Raw genomic sequence first — 19,033 nt, forward strand, 5'->3', positions numbered from 1 at the left:
CACAAAAGGATTATGTAATTTCCAAATGTAAGTTGGAAGATCAAAGTTCATTGCTATGACTAAGAGTAATATAAAGAAGATATAAAGAAGATGAATGTCGTGAATTCTATATTTAAAAGTACCTATATATATTGTGAACGGAAGAATATTTTTAATAAAAATGTAAGTTTAAGATAATTCCTAAAACTTGAAGAATATACACCAAAAAATTAAGATAATTCCTAAAACTTGAAGAATAAGCACTAAATATATTCTAAAAGGAAATTTTAAGATAATTTCTAAAACTTGAGGAATATACATTAAATATATTTTTAAAGGAATTTCTAAGATAATTCCTAAAACTTGAAAAATATACATCAAATATATTTGTAAACTTTCTGATATGTGTCATTTTTTTTTTGTGATAGGTGTCAATTTCTGATATGGAAAAAGCTTTGAGCTTCTTGTTGAATTACGAGAGAATGGGTTTTCTCCAAACTTTGTTATCTACACTACATTAATCGATGAGTGTTGCAAGCGAAGAGAAATCAAAAAGGTAAAAGATTTGTTTGGTTTATTTTACTCTATCACAGCAAAGAGATTCTCAATAATTTATGAGAGAAAATTGAAGCTTATACTCAATAATTTTGGATTCAATCATATCTTGATTAAATTTGAATTTGAGATTTCAATTTCCACTCTCCTCTTTTCCAAACTGATGGGATATCGCTCTTTTCTGGGTTTCCTTCAATTTTCAGATGACATTTCTGGGATTTCCTTCAATTTCTGATCGTTGGAAATCGGCGTGAGCGGCGGCGAGATGTTATCGAGCGTAGACAGCTTCCTTTATCAGACGGCAGAAATTCTTACACGGCCAACCAGTATCCTCGCTATCGAGCTTCCACACCGCATGTCCCACGTCTTCTCCTTCTGTTTTCTTCTGCTTCATGTTATGATATCTTCAAATAGCAGTTTCTCTGTTTGTGTGGAGAAAATTGAGTAAGTTGATCCAAAAGAAGAAGATTATAGTGAAAAAGAAGAAGATGATTATTGTTTTACTTGAAAAAAAAAAGAAGTGGGTCGGGTCAGATTAATGATTATGGGTGAAGAAGAATAATAAGAATGGGTCGGGTCGGGTCAAATTTATGGATCAGATTTCAAGTTGGTCAGGTTTTTATTTCGGTCTGATATCAAGTAAACTGGTTTTCTATCAGGTTAAGTTTATAACCACTCAAACCAACGGTTATGGGTAAAATGGGTTTTGAACTTTCCAATTGAAGAGAAATACGTTTTTAATTTTCAAATAAGAGGGATCTAAGACGAAGTTGAAAGTTTGGATGGATCTGTTACTATATAATACGTCGTTTTCCCATGGAATACTATTCCAAAGTTATTGGGTCATTTATTTTTTGGTTATCTGCCGTATCTTCGCATGGATCTGGTGAATAAAACATCTACCATTAATAGCTAGAGTCCAGGGTTTGATGGTTAATCTGGTATGTAATTGATCCAACATTCTGATAAATAACATTTAATATCTTATAACTGTTAAATAATGAACCTAATTTTCAATAGTTACCATACAACGATTGGTACTTCTAAAAGGTGGTATTAATTGGTACCTTAATGATACACTATTCGTTAATAACAAAATGATAGAATTGTTCACTAAATAGAAAAAATAATTTAAAAACTCAGAACTTCACAATATACAACCATCTTTTCGTATCCGATCAACAAGATAATGTCTCCATGCAAGCGTATTTGTGAACTGGATTTAACATCGGAAAGATCTTACATATGCATTCAGGTTATCAAAATTATCATCGAAGACATCGGTTCCAGTGCCTCTCCAAAAAAGCTTCTTCTGGCTGATAAACATGTAAGTATAAAAAGTAAAAGTTTATAATATTTTCATAATGATTATCTAACTTGTTCATATATTTTGGTCGAAGGGTGATAGAATCTTAGCAACGATCCCTAATAGTTTAGTGGATCAGTACAGTGGCCAATTTTCCAAAGGGAACTGGTATTTCATTCGTAATTTTAGCATCATACCTGAATAAAGATCATCAAGTGTCTTCAACAAACATCATGTATGTATTGACGAACATACTCGCATCCAAGTAACATCATCAAATTCTAAAGACCATGTCCATTCATTCATATCATTTACTGAAATACTCAACATTTCACCTTCATGCTCCAGGATTGGTATGTTTTGTATACAAATTGATTGTGTTGTTTTAGACTTGTATAGTATTTGATTTAATCATTGAGATAAATTTAAATTTGTTAGTTGACTTGATCGGAGGAATTATCAAAGTTCGTAAATTAAGTGAATATGCCAGGACGAAATATGGAAGATCCGGGGTCGATTTAGAGAAATGCATCAAGTTTACTCTCATAAGTTTTGAGTAAGTAACCATATTAATTATTTCTCTTTTTTTTGTTTGAAAAAACCCAATTTTTTTTATTCAATCAGGGAATAATAATTAAATTCAATAAGTCATCATTTGGTAATGTTTCTAGGAGTGTCCATATCAAATGTGTGGTATTTGGCAAATATGTTATTGATTTTGAAGCACTCTGGCCAAATATTCCTAAGGGGAAAGTCGTATTCTGTGTTTTGAGGTTTTCGGAAGTGGCACCTTATGGAGGTAAGTTTTTACTATGTCAGTTGGTAATGACAATTTTGCAATCTAGCTTTGTTTAATAACAAAATAGATCAAATTTTGTTACAGATGGGATACGTGTTTATCCTAGTGGTGAATTCTCAGAAATCAAATTCGACCCTCCAATATCAGAAGTCAAAAGTGCCCGCTTCATGTAAGAAAAACCATTATTAATAAGTTCCTTTTTCTATTTGATTTCTGAAAAATGAAAATATCCAATTTTTAAGTTGTTATCTTTCTTTATTCTTACATTGATCGGAATTTCTCCACCTGTGGAGATACTAGATCTGTAAAGTCTGTGTTGTATTGAAAGCATACAAAATACTCACCTCACCTAAAATATTTAAATAAACTCGTTGTATCATAGTTTCAATACATAGAAATAACGTTAAAACGACACATATCATATCATAGAAAAAACATTAGATAGTATACCTCGGTATTTTTTGATACATGCAAGCCTCATAAAAACCACAATGATAGAAGAATAATTACGTTTGACGTAATCAGCAACAGTTTTTGCATAATCACCCCAAAGAGTGCACGCTAACTGTAGACCACTATTAAAATTAACACATAATCATCAGTTTAACTAGAAAATAAAACCAAACAACAAAACATTATTAGAATATTAATCTAAAAGTTTAACATCTTACGTTGAATCTTTAAGATAAATTTTACGTCTAGAATGTTGTTTCCCTTGAGCCATGATGTCTTCAATGTGTCCAACTCTTATGATCTGTCTGATCACAACTAAATGTCTGCCGACTGTGAGCCCTCGCCCCCAGTCAACTAGGGCTGCAGTCATGGGGTCTAATCCACACCTTCCAAACCCTCTCCGATCTCTCCGGGATAGCCGTTACCGGGGAAATGGTTCTACACGCCTTTTGTGCCTCCCGCTGGGGCTACGGCTCTTGCCGGTTTGACCTGGTCTCTCGAGGGCGCCGCCGTTCTAAGGTCGAGCCCCCGGAGTGGCTGTACAACAGTTTGGAAGACGAAGACTATGTCTTTGTAGAAAGAGCCGGCGCAGGAGTCATTCGATCTGACTAGACTCCTTCTAGTGAGTGATTTCGTTTTTCCCAATCCTGGTCTATTCTTGCTTACTTTTTCTCGCCGTCTTCTGACTAGTTCATCCTCTCTAGGTTCTTTCCCCGAGCACGTCGACCTCGTCGTCCCTTTCCCTGATGCTCTCTTTGATTTAGACGAGGATATTAGGGATCCGACCTTCTTGCTGCACCCCCATGTGATTGATGACACCTCGCTTAACTCCTCTCCGGAGTCTCCTTTTATCCCCCTGGTACTGTTTTCCCTTTTTGCTTTTCCGAGTCACTTCTAGTTTCTCCGCTGTCCCTCACGGGTTCTTCTTCGAGATTTTTCTTCACAATCCTTGGACGTCTTACTGGCGGCTCGCGCTAAGTACTCCGGTCTTGTGGGTCCTGGCGGTGGTCTTTCTTACAGTCCTCCCTCCAGTACCGACTTCTCAAGGGTAGGATCCTTTCCGGTTCCGGGTGACTCTTCCCCCGAGTGGCCCTCCTTCTAATGCCAATTCCTCAAGGGTGGGTTCTCCTCCGTCCTTGAGCGAATCTCTTCCACGCGGTTCTTTCTCTGACGCCGACTCATCGGCGGAGGATTCTCCTCCGACTTCAGGCAGTTTCGCCGTTCCTGCGAGTCTTCCGATGCGTACCCCTTTCATCCTTTCTTTATGTCTTTCTGGATGGCCCGTTTGATTCATCTTCCTCGTACGTTGATTTCTGGACCTCTTTCTTTCGGATTCCCGTCGCAGGAGGTTCCCCCTCCTGACAGGAAGTAGGACATCGCCATCGGCAGCGAGGGATCGTCTCCGCCGACGAGGAAAATGATCTCCAGGGCAGGCGTTTTCACAGTTCCGACCACCCACGAAGGTCTTTTTAATGAGGAGGCCCACCTCCTTGAGGTCATCGCTTTGGAGGAGTCTCGCCTCTCTGCATACCGCACGCGTTCGGTGAATGTGCAACAGACTCTTCGTGACGATTATGATGCGGCCGACGGCAGCCACGCAACAAGAAGCTCGAGGGGAGTGAAGAGGCTGCATCGTTCTCCTTAGCTTTTTTATCTTTTTATATTGTCATCATTGCTGTCTCTTTTTGTGAAACTTTTTTGTCTACTATCTAGACATCTTCTTTATGTTTCTTCTTTTAGATTGGCGCGCTCTCACTGCTTCTTTCCCTTTCTTTTCTGCATTCTTTTGCTTTTGTTATTCCAATTTTGATCTCTGAACGTAACCCGATTCGGCGAGCTGGTTTGTCGCAAGTTTTCCCCTCTATTTTTGCGCCTTTCGTTCTGGCAGGGGCTCTCCAGGTTGTCGGATGTTTCGAGTTTATCCATCTTTATTTACGGACTCGTCGTCAGGAGCTTGCCCTGGGCCATGACGTAGGTCCTGCCTAATTTTCCTTCTCCGGGTCGTTGCCCCCAGATCTGGGTTATGGCGGTTTTCCGACTTGGGAAAGGAGATTTGTTTTGCTTTGAGAGTGTTGCCCCCCCCCTCTCTTTCTAGCGCCAAATTGTTTAGGAAATTTTCAGTCTTCCACTGGGGGAAAGTCTCCTGCAAAAACAGAAAAGACGTCAGGGCCTGGAAAACACAATGGGGGTGTGTTTTCCGAAGGCACTCCGACGCTAAACTCAGAAAACAGCTCAACAAAGAACACAATATAGCTGTTTGGAGAGCAGAAAGAAGTCGGAAAACTTTGAAAAGAAAGGTGGGCCGAGAGTCCTTGAGAAAGGAAAGGCAAGATCTACTCGAGATTTGGAATATGAATGGGCTTTTTGCGGTGGAAAGAGAGAAAAGAAAAGTCTGAGGGTGAAGGAGCTCCACGGTTTAAGAACCACCGTGGAGGAGAAATGAAGTGAAGTGACCGGAAAGATGACTGGAAATATGGTGGGGAAGATGGTCGGAATCGTGTAGAGTGCCTGAGCTTAAGAACCACAAGTATCTAGAAAGATATCATGAAACTTAAGGAGGCTAAGAATCTGAACCCCCTCCCCGTGGGAAAGGATAATGTACTTATAGGAATTTACCTGACCCAGGTTATTATACCGGGTTGGCTAATGGATTGTGGATCAGGTGAATCGGCCCATGACCCGACTCGACTATACTTGAATCTTGTGATGGCGTCACGCCTCTGATGGTCTCACCAACTTTTTTTTAGCGTGTTCTGCCTGCAATGAGACCGTCTCTTGGCCTGTCCTTTTTGTTCTCAGTGTACGAATTGGGTCAGCGGCTCAGACGTGGTAAGGCTCTTCGCTAAACCTCTGTTTTTCCCAATGGCTCCTGTGAAAAGTCACTTTCACCTGACACACGCAAGGAAAATGCATTAAATGCCACTTTCGCGTGCTTGTACCAGTATAGGCAATCAAATCAGACTAAGGCATAATCCTATTGTCATTTGGACGGAAATTTGAATAGTATTCCCGCTCAAATGGGTTACTCATACCTGGCCCGGATCCCTCGATACTGGGACTGGACTGTCGGGGATGAACGACTTTGGTCTCCGGGTACCTGTGCGGGCTATTCTTCCTTATATCCCGACTCTTCTGGATCACTGAGCTTAGATCTAGGACATAGAGAATGTGACATCTCCTCCTCTTGACTACTCAGTTTCCGACTTTTTTTGTTTCTGACAGCGTGGCATGCACTAAACCGGGAACAGGTGGCCTATCGTGCCAGAACTCCCGAATCCAACTAGATTCGAGGTTCGGTGCTATAAGCTTAGGCTGTATTGGGCCGGAAGTCCTAATTTGGCCCTCGGGAGGGGAGGGGGCGTACCTGCAAAAAGTCCATGGACGCCACACGCTAGTACGTGATTCGTCCACGTAAGAAAAATCAAATTTATCCCCAATAGAATCTAATTCGAATAACATAGGTTATAAATATGATATAAACATCAAAAGATATATTGCAAAACAAATCAACAACATACTATCTTTTTACTAAAATTTAAGAATCTCTAATTCAACATATTTGAATCAATAATAGTTAATTATATCTTATTTTTCATTATTATTTTGTATATTTCAAGATTTACTCTTAAACATTTTTACCCATTTTGTATATTTCTAAAGGTTAGTATAAAAAAACTACATTTCTATAACTTAATTCTGAAGTATCTTATAATATTAAAGGAGAAGTACATTTAGGAAATTGACCTCGGTGTTACGTGGTATATTACAATGAATGCCATTGTATAAAAATGTATCCCACAAACAAAAAAAAACTCAAACCAAAGAGGATCTGCGTCCTTTTAAAATGACCCGTTTAAAAGGACGCGGATCCTAATTCTGACCCGTTTTGTATTATCTCTAATCATATTTATTTCAAATCTTCAATAAAAACGTAATTTAAACAAAATATCCTATTATTACGGATAAACTAAAATTTGCAATAACTGTCGAATTCATTTGAATAGATTTGCAAGACTACGTATGCGAATTAAATCTACTTCAAATCCTGTTATGATATCTATTTTAATTATACCAATAATTATTGTTACCAATTACAATAATACGCACTATATTAGGGTAGACAATTCTAACTACTATCACATATCTCATTTGGGTTTTTTTTTCCCATATTTATTGAACACAATATATTCTCATAAATGTATGTTACTTATCGTATTCCTTAAATTTTGAAATAATATAATAGGTGCTCATCTTTGAACTTATACTATAGGATATTTCGAATTTATCCCGTTTATATCGCATCTCCATGTATATAGACAATTACAACTACTTTACAAAATAACGTTATTTGATATTTGGCATATCTATTTCATGAATTTAAATTTCACAAATATCCTTGGCCGCCAATTTTTTTACTGTTTAACGGCTTATCACTAAACCCTATATTTTTTTATTATAAATATACAACCCCTTCTTCCAAAATACTCCATATCAAATTTTGTTTTCCTCTCTTTTTTTTTGTTTTATTTTTCATTGTTCTTATGGCAATTCCACAATGAAGCTAACCCCTTTAGCTGACATTAAGCCTTTTAGGACTTGGTGGAAGTTTAAGTGAAGGTGCTTCATACATGGATACAATACCAACCAAGAGTGGGGAGTCTTTGGAAATCATCCTGGCTGATGAAATGGTACAATATATTATTAATCGACATTACTTTTTTAATATTTTGATTGTTCTGTTAAAATTTTAAACTTTCTGATCATCCAGGGTACCAAAATCCACGCAACTGTCAAGAAGAACTTGCTGCATCGTTTTGAACGGATGATGGTTGGCGGTGAATGGGCATTGAATCAGGCTTCAGGAAAATACCGGACCACCAGACATGAATTTAAGATGTCATTCATATCCTCAACAGTTGTCAGCAAAAGTTCTAATCGGTCAGACAGTCTGGTTTTTTATTTCTCTGAGTTTGTTACAATATTGGACGATGTAACCAATACAAGTTTTTTGGTTGGTAAGTTTGCTGATATCTTTCATTTAATTTGGTCATTCCTCTTAGTTTCAATAATTATCTGACGTTATTTTCCCAAATAGATGTTATTGGACAAGTTGAAAGTGTCTGTGAGTTGCAAACAATATCTGTTATAAGGACACCAGCAAACTCGAGTTCGCTCTACGAAATGCTAAGTGAGTATATTAAAAAAAATCCCCCACTCTGTTTTTTTATTGTTTCCTTTCATCTGTTTTATGTGATATGTGTTACAGTGATGAACGTTTACCATGCACATTGTGGGGAAAGGTTGATAAGGAAGTCTATTCGGCTTGTCGGAGTGCGGGTGAAAGAAGTGTCATTCTTGTGATCTGTTTTGGGAAAATAAACGTTTTCAAAGGTACATATTAATTTTGTTTATTCATAAATTTGTTCTTTTCATACAACACCATTGGTTTTTTTGTATTTGTTGTGTTTGTTAAATATTGTAGGTGATCATCGAATTACAAGTAGTTGTCAAACAACAAATGTTCTGAGATTTGAATGATCCCGATGTCATTGTCTTCAAGAATAGGTAATTTGTCTATGTATATTATATATTTGTCTTATCATTACGATTACGAATACAACTAATACTATTACCTATTCTTAGTTTACCTGAGAATTCCGGACGTATTACCTTCTTGAGTAGCAAACATCAACAAAGGGTTTCTTATGGTGATGAGATTAATTTCGATCAGTTTCCAATTGTCACTATTTCAGAATTGCAAGATTATCTTGAGGTATATGTCATCTTAAAACTTTGCTAGTGAAAACGTCTTAGATTATATAATTTTGACATTTGTATTTTTGTTTCATCAGGTTGGGAAATGTAAGATCATGTGCACCATCTACGCGGTTGACACAGACTGGTTGTGGTTTTATTTGGTTTGCACTAGGTGTGGTAAAAAAGTGTACAAAATTCCAAAGAAGGAAGATAAAAAAATGACCAAGAAGAATAAGACCCTTTATTCATGTGAAATATGTGATGCAAAAGTGTCCTTTGTGAGTGCGAGGTAAAATTTTTCTACTATGTTTTTAGTATTTTTCTTAATTATTTAACTAATGGTGCATTCGAGTATTTCAATACAATCTTTATATATTGTTAGGTACAAACTTCATCTTTGCATTATGGACGATATCAGCATGATCAAGTGTTTTCTTTTTGATAGAAATGTGCAGGATATTTTAAATCAGAAAGCTGATGAAATTCTCAAGGGGAACTTCGATGAGGTATTAATTGTAAATCTTAATCTATCATACAATTTTATCTATTATGAATAAATATTTTGTTTGTTTAAAATTTCATGTACGTTATAAACTTAGATACAAGATCCAGATGTCGTTCCTGATACACTACAAAACTTGATTGGGAAGACTTTTCAGTTTCTGATTTGTGTTGAGAAAGAAAATCTCTACGGTGGTAGTAGTACATACAAAGTCGGGAAGGTTTGGAAAGGAAATGATGTTTTATCCGCTGATGAGGTGAATGAATCTGAAGATATGCGTGATCAGAGTTTGCTCTTGTCTGGTAATAAGGTATAACTTTGGAAAATGTTAGCTTGGGTTGCGTATAATAATTTGTATATATTAGTATAAGGTATTTGGCCTTTTATTTTTATATTTATATTTAACCCTTGTAAGTGTCGCTGATAAACACGCTGAGGCAAGAGCCTTCTTATGAGGTGGAAATTTGACAAGGGACTTGCTCGTGCACATGGATCTGGAAAAGTAATGGACGTAATATAGCGCAAAAATAGGGTTATTTGAATTCGTATCTTCTCATGTTATTTCGCTATTGTTGTTCAACTTTTTGTTAAAATTTGTTCGGTTGATACTTGTGTATTTATTCTTGAACTTAAACAATTTGTTCTTTTAATTTAACCATTACTAAGTTCACGTTATTTTATAAAGTACGTGGGTATCGTGTTATTATTATTTGGCCGAAATTAATATTGGCCCACGTTTTGCAGTGACATATTTGAGTAATTACTATGAGTATATGTATGATGAAGAAATTGTAGATGAATCATACACTTAATTCGGAGTACATACCTTATTTTATATTTTTCAATATATTTTTCAATATTTATAGAAGAGATATTCATTTATTTGTACATGCTATTTTATGAGAATTTGTGATAATTGAGTCAACTGTTAGTTAATATGTTTTAATTAGAGCGGACTTCTGGGGAATATGAAACACGTAGATGAAACGTGAGTAGTCACCTTACTTTTACGACTATAAATAAAAGCAGAAGTAAAGTTTCTTCACTCAAATACAATCTACTCTACAACTATTCCTCTCATGTGGTCCTCAGATACACGTACAAAAACTATCTTTACATCCAAGAAAAAGAAATGTTTTTCTACTAAATGTTTTTTGTACATCTATCAAGGATCACATCAAAAAGAAGTAGTTTATTTCATTTTCTAAACAGTATTAATTACATTTATATTATTCACCGAAAAGGGAAATTTCCCTTCCAATATTCCCTTCACATCATTTTATTCTCTTTCCACATTATTTCATTTTTTCTTTTCACACCCAACTCTACAATAGCAAGGCAAATCAATATTTCCATCCTCCAACTCATTTTCTCTTCCCTCCACATCACTCTATCATATAAAAGTTATCATTTTTATTTAAAACTTGAGATTTTTATTGTGTCCAAATGATATAAATATAAGCTATATTATAAATATTAAAAAAATAAAAAGAAATATGTAAAAAGAAAAATTTTATTTTATTCAATTATTTTGTCAAAATAGCATTTAAAAAAATGGGGAGAAGAAAAAAATAAAAAAAATAATAAATAAACAGATATCCAATCATAAACAGCCACGTCAATGTCGTGGGACCTGTCAAATGTAATTATTATCTTATACATTTTATCAACTATTAAGAAACATTATTTAACCTACAGAACAAATATAATAATTTAGTGAATGAATTTTAACAAAAAAATGATATTTTATATAGTGGAAAAATTCGATCGCATATATAATATATACTCATATTGAGTGAATATGTGAATTACCTAATTATATACTGTCTTAACGATTTACATTATGCAATTAATAAATTATAATATTTAACAAATATACAGTGTGAAATTGTAATGGCAATGTTTTTAAGATGCCTCATATCTATGGCAAATAACAATGATTGTTATGTACATAATTTGATTTATGGTAAATTATTCATATATGTGAATGATAATTTCATATAAATATATTTCAATTGGTTATGTTCATTTATCAATTTTTAGTTTGAAATAAAAAAAAAATCTTTACATATCATAATTGATTAATAGATATTGTTTCACTTGTAGGATTTGCGGCCGTAAATTTAACCTAAACTCTTTCATTTTATTCTTAGTCTATCTTCCCTCCCTAATCCCATTATTTTTTTCTATATTTTGATCTTCACGAAGAGGTTTTATGAGAGGTTAAATTATACCTAGGATTAAACATGTTGATCAGAAGAATAAACAGAAGACTTTGTTGTCTGGTTGGAGCAGCCAAGTTAATAATTCAGGGTCATCATCTACTAATTCTCTTACTCAGAACTCAGATATAGTGGATAATCATTTTGAAAACGAGATCAAAGTTCATTCGCTGTTTCCACAAATTTTGGTAGACAGAACTAATACCGAATCCCTAAATAGAACGCATAATCAATTTTCTCCTACCGTATGTGATGGACTGGAAAACTGTAAGTTTTCTTAAATTGATGTTTAGAAACTATTTTCTTTAAATCTTATATTATTATCGTTAACACAATAGTTATAAATCAATAAACTCTAGTATGCGACATTATTATTTCAATAATTCAGCCTTATATACTCAAACAAATTATACTGGGAAAGAGAATTCTTTCACATTAGAAAAGAGAAAGCGGAAGCAACCAGAATCACTATCTTCATGTGAGTTATATGTGTTTGGCGTATTATGGTCCTTTATATATAATGTAGCTTTATAAGTATTGGTTTTCGTAATTTTTTATTTTATGTATATAGCCGACCTATCCCAGAAATAAACTAATTGTGTTTCAAGTAACAAGTCAACCAAGTTTGTTTTCTTAGAAAATAGAGATTCATCTTGTATATGGAATACAGATGCTATATCTTCGTTTGAAGATTATAAATGTAAACAAGAGATTGATCAAAACTACAACGAGAATATTCTCGACCATCAAGATCGTGAAGGTAAGTATTTATATTGCAACTAATTTTCTGCCCAGAAAATACAGTTCACTTCTTTTTCGTATAGTTTTACATTCGTCTGTCAGGACATGTTGATTATAGTAGTCTTGGTGTTGATGATACCAAAGATATTTATGATGATGTCGTCTTCCCAAACAAATACTGGGATTCAGAAGATAATATTTTGTTTACTGTATTGACTTAATGTGCAATTATATACACTTATACTTTTTAACTAATAACAATTATATATTTTATAGATGAGTATGATTATGAACAGCGGTTTGACTGTAGCAGTCTTGATGGTTCGTCCGATGAGGAAAACTATATTATGAATGAAGCTGGCGAAGAAATTTCATCTGACAATGAGGAACCTGAAGACTATGTTTATGATGTCAAGAGTTTAACTACTATTTTGCAGAAAGCGTTTTCTTTCTGTATGAGTCTCTAATAATAATAATCCTTTCAGCGAATATAAAGGTATTTATTTCGAACGCTCAATCTTATGTTATGTGATTCACATATTAATTTATAACAATATCGGACTACTTTTATATTCAGAATATAAAGATGATGGGTATCCTTCATATGAGTGTAATTATTGTGGTGCAATTTTCTGGTATGGTGAACGTTTAAACAAAAGAAGAAGAGCAAAGAATCTTATATTTTCTTTGTGCTGTTCGCAAGGTCAAGTAAAGCTACCATACCTTCGAGATTCTCCAGAGGAATTAATGCATCTTTTTACATCAGCCGATGATCTAAGCAAACATTTTCGCGAGAATGTTAGACCCTACAATATGCTATTTTCAATGACTTTTATTGGAGGTAAAGTAGATAGGTCTATCAAAAAGGGGTGTGGACCATCAATGTTCCAGCTTAACGGAGAGAATTATCATCTGATAGGAAGTATGCTCCCTAATCCTGGTGATGTTGCGAAGTTTTATCAGTTATTTATTGTTGACACCGATGAAGAAGTACAAAATCGTTCGACCATTATGAGGTAACAGTAATGATTGAATTCATATTTATTATTACTTTATTATAATAATAATATATTTTTTTTGCAGCAAAAGTAAAAATCCTATGAAGGTGTCTAAACATAAACAATTCAGGAATGAATTAATTGATAGGCTGATTAAGATGTTAGATAAGGTGAACCCTTACATGAAGAATTTTTGAGCTGCTAGAGACAGATTGAAAATGGATCCTAACGAGGAGCTTCATATGAGACTTATAAATGATCGCCAGAAAGACTCAAGGATATATAATATGCCTACTGCGTCTGAAGTGGCTGCGTTGATCCCTGGTGATCTGAATAAGGATATGTGTAAGCGTGATATAATATTGCAGAAACAAAGCGGCAAGCTGATAAGGATTAGTGAAATTCATCCTTCATACATTGCTCTACAGTATCCTCTGATTTTTCCGTATGGTGAAGATGGTTTCCATATTCGCATTGAAAAATGCTTTGCAAACACTGGGAAGAAGAAACGGAAACGAGAATATATTAGCATGAGACAGTTTTTTTCATTTCCTATACAGGAGCGAAAGAATGAATGTCACACTTTGCTGCGGGCTAAGAGGTTATTCCAGCAGTTTCTGGTTGATGTTTTTACTATGATAGAGGCAAATCGTGTCGGCTATCTTGAAAAAAACCAGACATCACTCATGAGATCAAAAAATCTTGATTCAATAGAAGATGCATCAAATAAAGGTAAAAAGAATTTGCGTGATCAAGGTAGAAAAATGTATTTGCCTCCTTCATTCACTGGTGGACCTCGATATATGACTCAATGCTACTTAGATGCAATGTCTGTATGTAAACATTTTGGGTACCCTGATCTTTTCATCACCTTTACATGTAATCCAAAGTGGCCAGAAATCATAAGGTATGTGAACGAGCGAAAACTCAGGTTTGATGATAGACCAGATCTAATTTGTCGGGTGTTCAAAATGAAGCTAGATTCTATGATGATGGATTTTGTTGATAATATACTCGGTATAGGAAAAGTTGTTTCTGGTTAGTAACTTTGGCATTATTTAATATTGACATTTGTAATATCAATATTATACTGTTTATTAATTGATATATTTTTCGTAATTTCAGCCATGTACACCATAGAGTTTCAGAAGAGGGGTCTACCGCATGCACATATTCTATTGTTTTTAGACCCAACTTCAAAAATTCCTCCTGAAAAAATCGACAATGTTATATCAGCTGAGATATCCGACAGATATGAAGAGTCAGAGCTTTATGGAATTGTTTGATAAATGATGATTCATGGTCCATGCGGTGATCTTAATCCAAGATCACCATGCATGTCTCAAGGGATTTGTACAAAAATGTATCCTAAACAGCATGTTGAGACGACAGCTATTAATAAATAAGGTTTCCTTTGTATAGGAGGAGGTCACAGCTCAAGGATTACGTTGAAAAAAATGGATACAAATGTGATAATAGATTTGTGATACCCTATAACAAGAAGTTGTCTCTTCGTTATCGAGCTCATATCAATGTTGAGTGGTGCAACCAAGCTTCTTCCATTAAATACTTATATAAGTATATAAATAAAGGGTTTGATTGTGTTATGTTTGTGATTGAGCCTTCGCAAGCACAGAATGTGAAAGCTGATGGAGGAGATAACAGTCATTATGATTCCACACATGAATGTCAAGCAAAGAAGAAAAATTAGATTAAAGACTTCCTCGACTGCAGGTTCGTTGTCAACACTTATATTTGAACTACTTTCAGAATAAAAACTATATATTTAATTGAATATTTTAGTTGTATACTTATAACATACTATTTTACTATACAGATATGTATCTGCGTGTGAATCTGCATGGCGAATCTTCAAAAATCCACTCCACAATCGTACAACCCCCGTGGAACACCTTTCATTTCACTTACCAGGCAAACAGTTGGTATATTTCAAGGGCGATGAGATGGTAGAAACGGTTATCCATAGGGAAGTTGTAAAGAACACAAAGATGACGGCTTGGTTTAAGTTAAACATAAAGGCGGTAAATGTAAAACACTCACGTATGGAGAAATCCCTGTTTACTATACGTGGAATAAATCACTTTGGATGTTTAAACCAAGGAAAAGAGGTTTTGCTATTGGAAGGATTACTTATGTTCCACGTAAACTAGAAGAAGCTTATTTTGTTAGGATTCTTCTTAATGTTTTCAGGGGTCCAGAATCATTTGATGACATCGAATCCTACAATGATGTGGTATACCCTTCTTTCAAGGAAGCATGTTATGCTAGAGGGTTGTTAGAAGATGACCAGGAATATATTACTGATATTATTAGAATGAGTTTTACTGCTACTGGGTCAATTTTAAGACGACTATTTGTTATAATGCTTGTATCTGGTAGTTTGTCTCGGCCTGAAAATGTTTGGGAACAAACCTGGGAAGTTTTGTCAGAAGATATTGAATACATGCGGCGACATCATTGTAATCAGCCAGGTTTGATAAAGTCCCTACCGTTTTCTTATTTATTTTATTGCATCTTTAACGGTATTGTTTTAAACCATAAAGCATTGTTTAATTTGTTACTGATTAGTAAATTCATTACACATATAATTTACACGTTTTGCAGGTCTTATATTGGACGATGCTGATAAGAAAAAGTTTGCCCTTTTGGAGATTGAGAAGATCTTGAAATTTCACAATAGTTCGTTGCAATTCTATACATCAATGCCTAAGCCTCCAAAAGATGGGCTTAACAATGATAATGTCTTAATAATTGATGAAAAAATTATGATAGACAGGCATTAAAAGAAATGCATGATAGAGACATTGTGAAGCTTACCACTGAGCAAAGGAAGATTTATGATGAGATTATTGAAGCAGTTGAGAACAAAAAAGGAGGCGTTTTTTTTGTATATGGATTTGGAGGTACTGGCAAAACTTTCTTTTGGTCTCTTTTGTCTGCTGCAATAAGATGTAAGGGTGATATTGTGCTAAACGTTGCATCAAGTGGAATCGCATCTTTGTTGTTACAAGGAGGTCGGACAGCTCATTCGCGGTTTGGTATACCTATTAACCCAGATAAATATACTACATGTTCGATGAAACGTGGATCAGAAGTTTCGAATTTGATAGAAGAAGCATCTCTTATTATTTGGGATGAAGCACCTATGGTGAGTAAGTACTGCTTTGAATCGTTAGATAAAAGTTTATCTGACATCATGCAGAATGAAGAAGGAGGTATTTTAGGTGAGAAAGTTGTTGTATTTGGTGGAGATTTCAGGCAGATTCTACCTGTCATGCATGGTGCTTCAAGGGAAATGTTGCTAATGTTGCATTGAATGCATCCTATATCTGGGATTATTGCAAAGTTATGAAGCTAACGAAAAACATGAGGTTACTCGCAAGTGACTTGAGTGTTGAGCAAGCAAATGAATTAAAGGAATTTTCTGAATGGATTTTAGATGTTGGCGAAGGTAAAATCGCTGAGTCAAATTACGGTGAAGTAATAATTGATATTCCTGAGGAGTTCCTCATAACGGACGTACATGATCCAATCGAAGCAATATGTACACAAATTTACGGAGAACAAACATCATTTCGGGAGGAAAAAGAGGCCAAATTTTGGCAAGAAAGAGCAATACTTTGTCCAACCAATGAAGATGTGAACAATATAAATGAACATATGTTGTCAAAGATCACTGGTAAGTACAATATGTTCATTTTATATGATTGTGTTTTTGGAATATTATTCTTACTTATACCAATATTTTGAACTAATTAACATAGGTGAGTCAAAAGTATATCTGAGTTCTGATACTATAGATCCTGCTGACTCCGGAGCATTGCGAAATTCCGCTTTTAGTCATGAGTTTTAAACAGTATAAAAGTTGCTGGACTTTCCAATCATTGTATTACATTGAAAATAGGGTGTCCTGTGATGCTGCTCAGGAATATTGATCCTAAAGCGGGATTGATGAATGGAACGAGACTTCAGATTACAAAAATGGCGGATTTCATGATAAAAGCAAGAATTATTACCGGAGATAAAGCTGGAGACAAAGTTATTATTCCACGATTGCTTATCACTCCATCTGATGCAAGATTGCCTTTTAAATTAAGACGTAGACAGTTACCGTTGGCAGTTGCATTCGCTATAACCATCAACAAAAGTCAGGGATAGTCGTTATCTGAAGTAGGTTTGTATTTACCTCGTCCTGTGTTTTCTCATGGGCAGCTATATGTTGCAATATCTCGGTAACATCGAAGAAAGGCTTGAAAATACTGATAGTAGATAGAGATGGTAATCCACAAAGGCAAACAATGAATGTTGTATTCAAAGAAGTATTCCGGAATTTAGAAAATGATAGTGATGATTAAAAAAGTATGTTTTTCATTTTCGTCTTCGTTCCGTTAATAATATAATGCATTCATTATTTAAAACTTTTTTTTTTTATGTTTTATGTAGGGGTGAATGCGTCACTGTATTTCTATGGTTATTATATGATTCGGCTCGGTGTTGTTTATCGTTTGACGTTATTATATTTTTCAATTGAACAATATATGTCGACCCAATTGAAGTATTATTTGTTTTTTGAAATACAGTGTCATTTGGTTAATTGTTTTGGGTTTTTATGTAGAAATGTTATGTTTGATATGACCCATTTATGATAGAAACTAGATAGAAGTTTAGATTTTGGTATAATGACCTTTTGTATTTGCAACTTTTTATGTTTGTATTTATTTCGATCGAGTATATACGGAACAATGTTTACCTTTATATATATCAAACTGGTAGTTTACGATGATGTATTTTAGATAAATCAGTCTCGAACAGATTGGATTGTAAGTAGTTAAGACAGTGGATTTTGTAAGGTACACTTATGGTACTATTTTCTGAGACAAAGGTTTAGTTATGATACACTATAGTTTTAAAAAACTATTTTATTGAATGTTTTAGGCTTTACAACTAGCGAATAACAGTACCATAAGTGTACCATAAAGACTGTGTTGAATCAATTGTCTTATAAATAATTAGACTTGACTTTTGAAAAACTATATTCATCTATTATTGTTTAATATCGATATTATTGATTAGAAAATAGTTGAAAGAGATAAAACATTCAGCTAACAAGATATTACTTTGAAAACCTCACAAATTAATAATCAATCCATGCACAAAATACAGCTATATAGTAACCTCATTGTATCTAAAAGAAACATACTATCTATTTACTTTAGTGCATGCACTCAAACCTACCATCTTTATGTGTCAGACTTATATCCTACAGCAAGCAGATTTCATTTCATGTAAGTGAATTATCACATCAATAATTGTTTTGGTTGCATACACTAAAGTAAATAGACAGTATGTTATTTTAGAAACTAACCATCATATTACATGATATATCAAATCAAAAATGTAGCAAACTAATTGTTAAGTAATCGCGTTACTTATCGTTTAAGACAATATGTAGTATATTCAGTTGTTCATATTTTTGGTAGATAATATATTTAAAAGTATTGTATTATTCTGACAATTTGCTTATATAAAATCTAGAATATATATTGACATGAATTAAGACATAAAAATATAGTAGTGCAGTCATTGTATATAAACGTTCTTAACTGTCCCGATATGTTTAATAATTACGGTATTTATTTAGTAAGAAAATCGAACAGGTTCGAAATTTATTATGAAGTAGTGCACCTTTTACGGTTGACG

General features: G+C 34.4%; 1 pseudogene; it reads left to right on the forward strand.

Moving 5' to 3' along the window:
- Positions 1–13,554: 13,554 nt before the first annotated feature.
- On the forward strand, positions 13,555–17,688 carry LOC112089115 (annotated as a pseudogene).
- Positions 17,689–19,033: the final 1,345 nt, after the last annotated feature.

The sequence above is a fragment of the Eutrema salsugineum genome, unplaced genomic scaffold, assembly GCF_000478725.1.
Source record: "Eutrema salsugineum unplaced genomic scaffold, Eutsalg1_0 scaffold_12, whole genome shotgun sequence".
Lineage (NCBI taxonomy): Eukaryota > Viridiplantae > Streptophyta > Magnoliopsida > Brassicales > Brassicaceae > Eutrema > Eutrema salsugineum.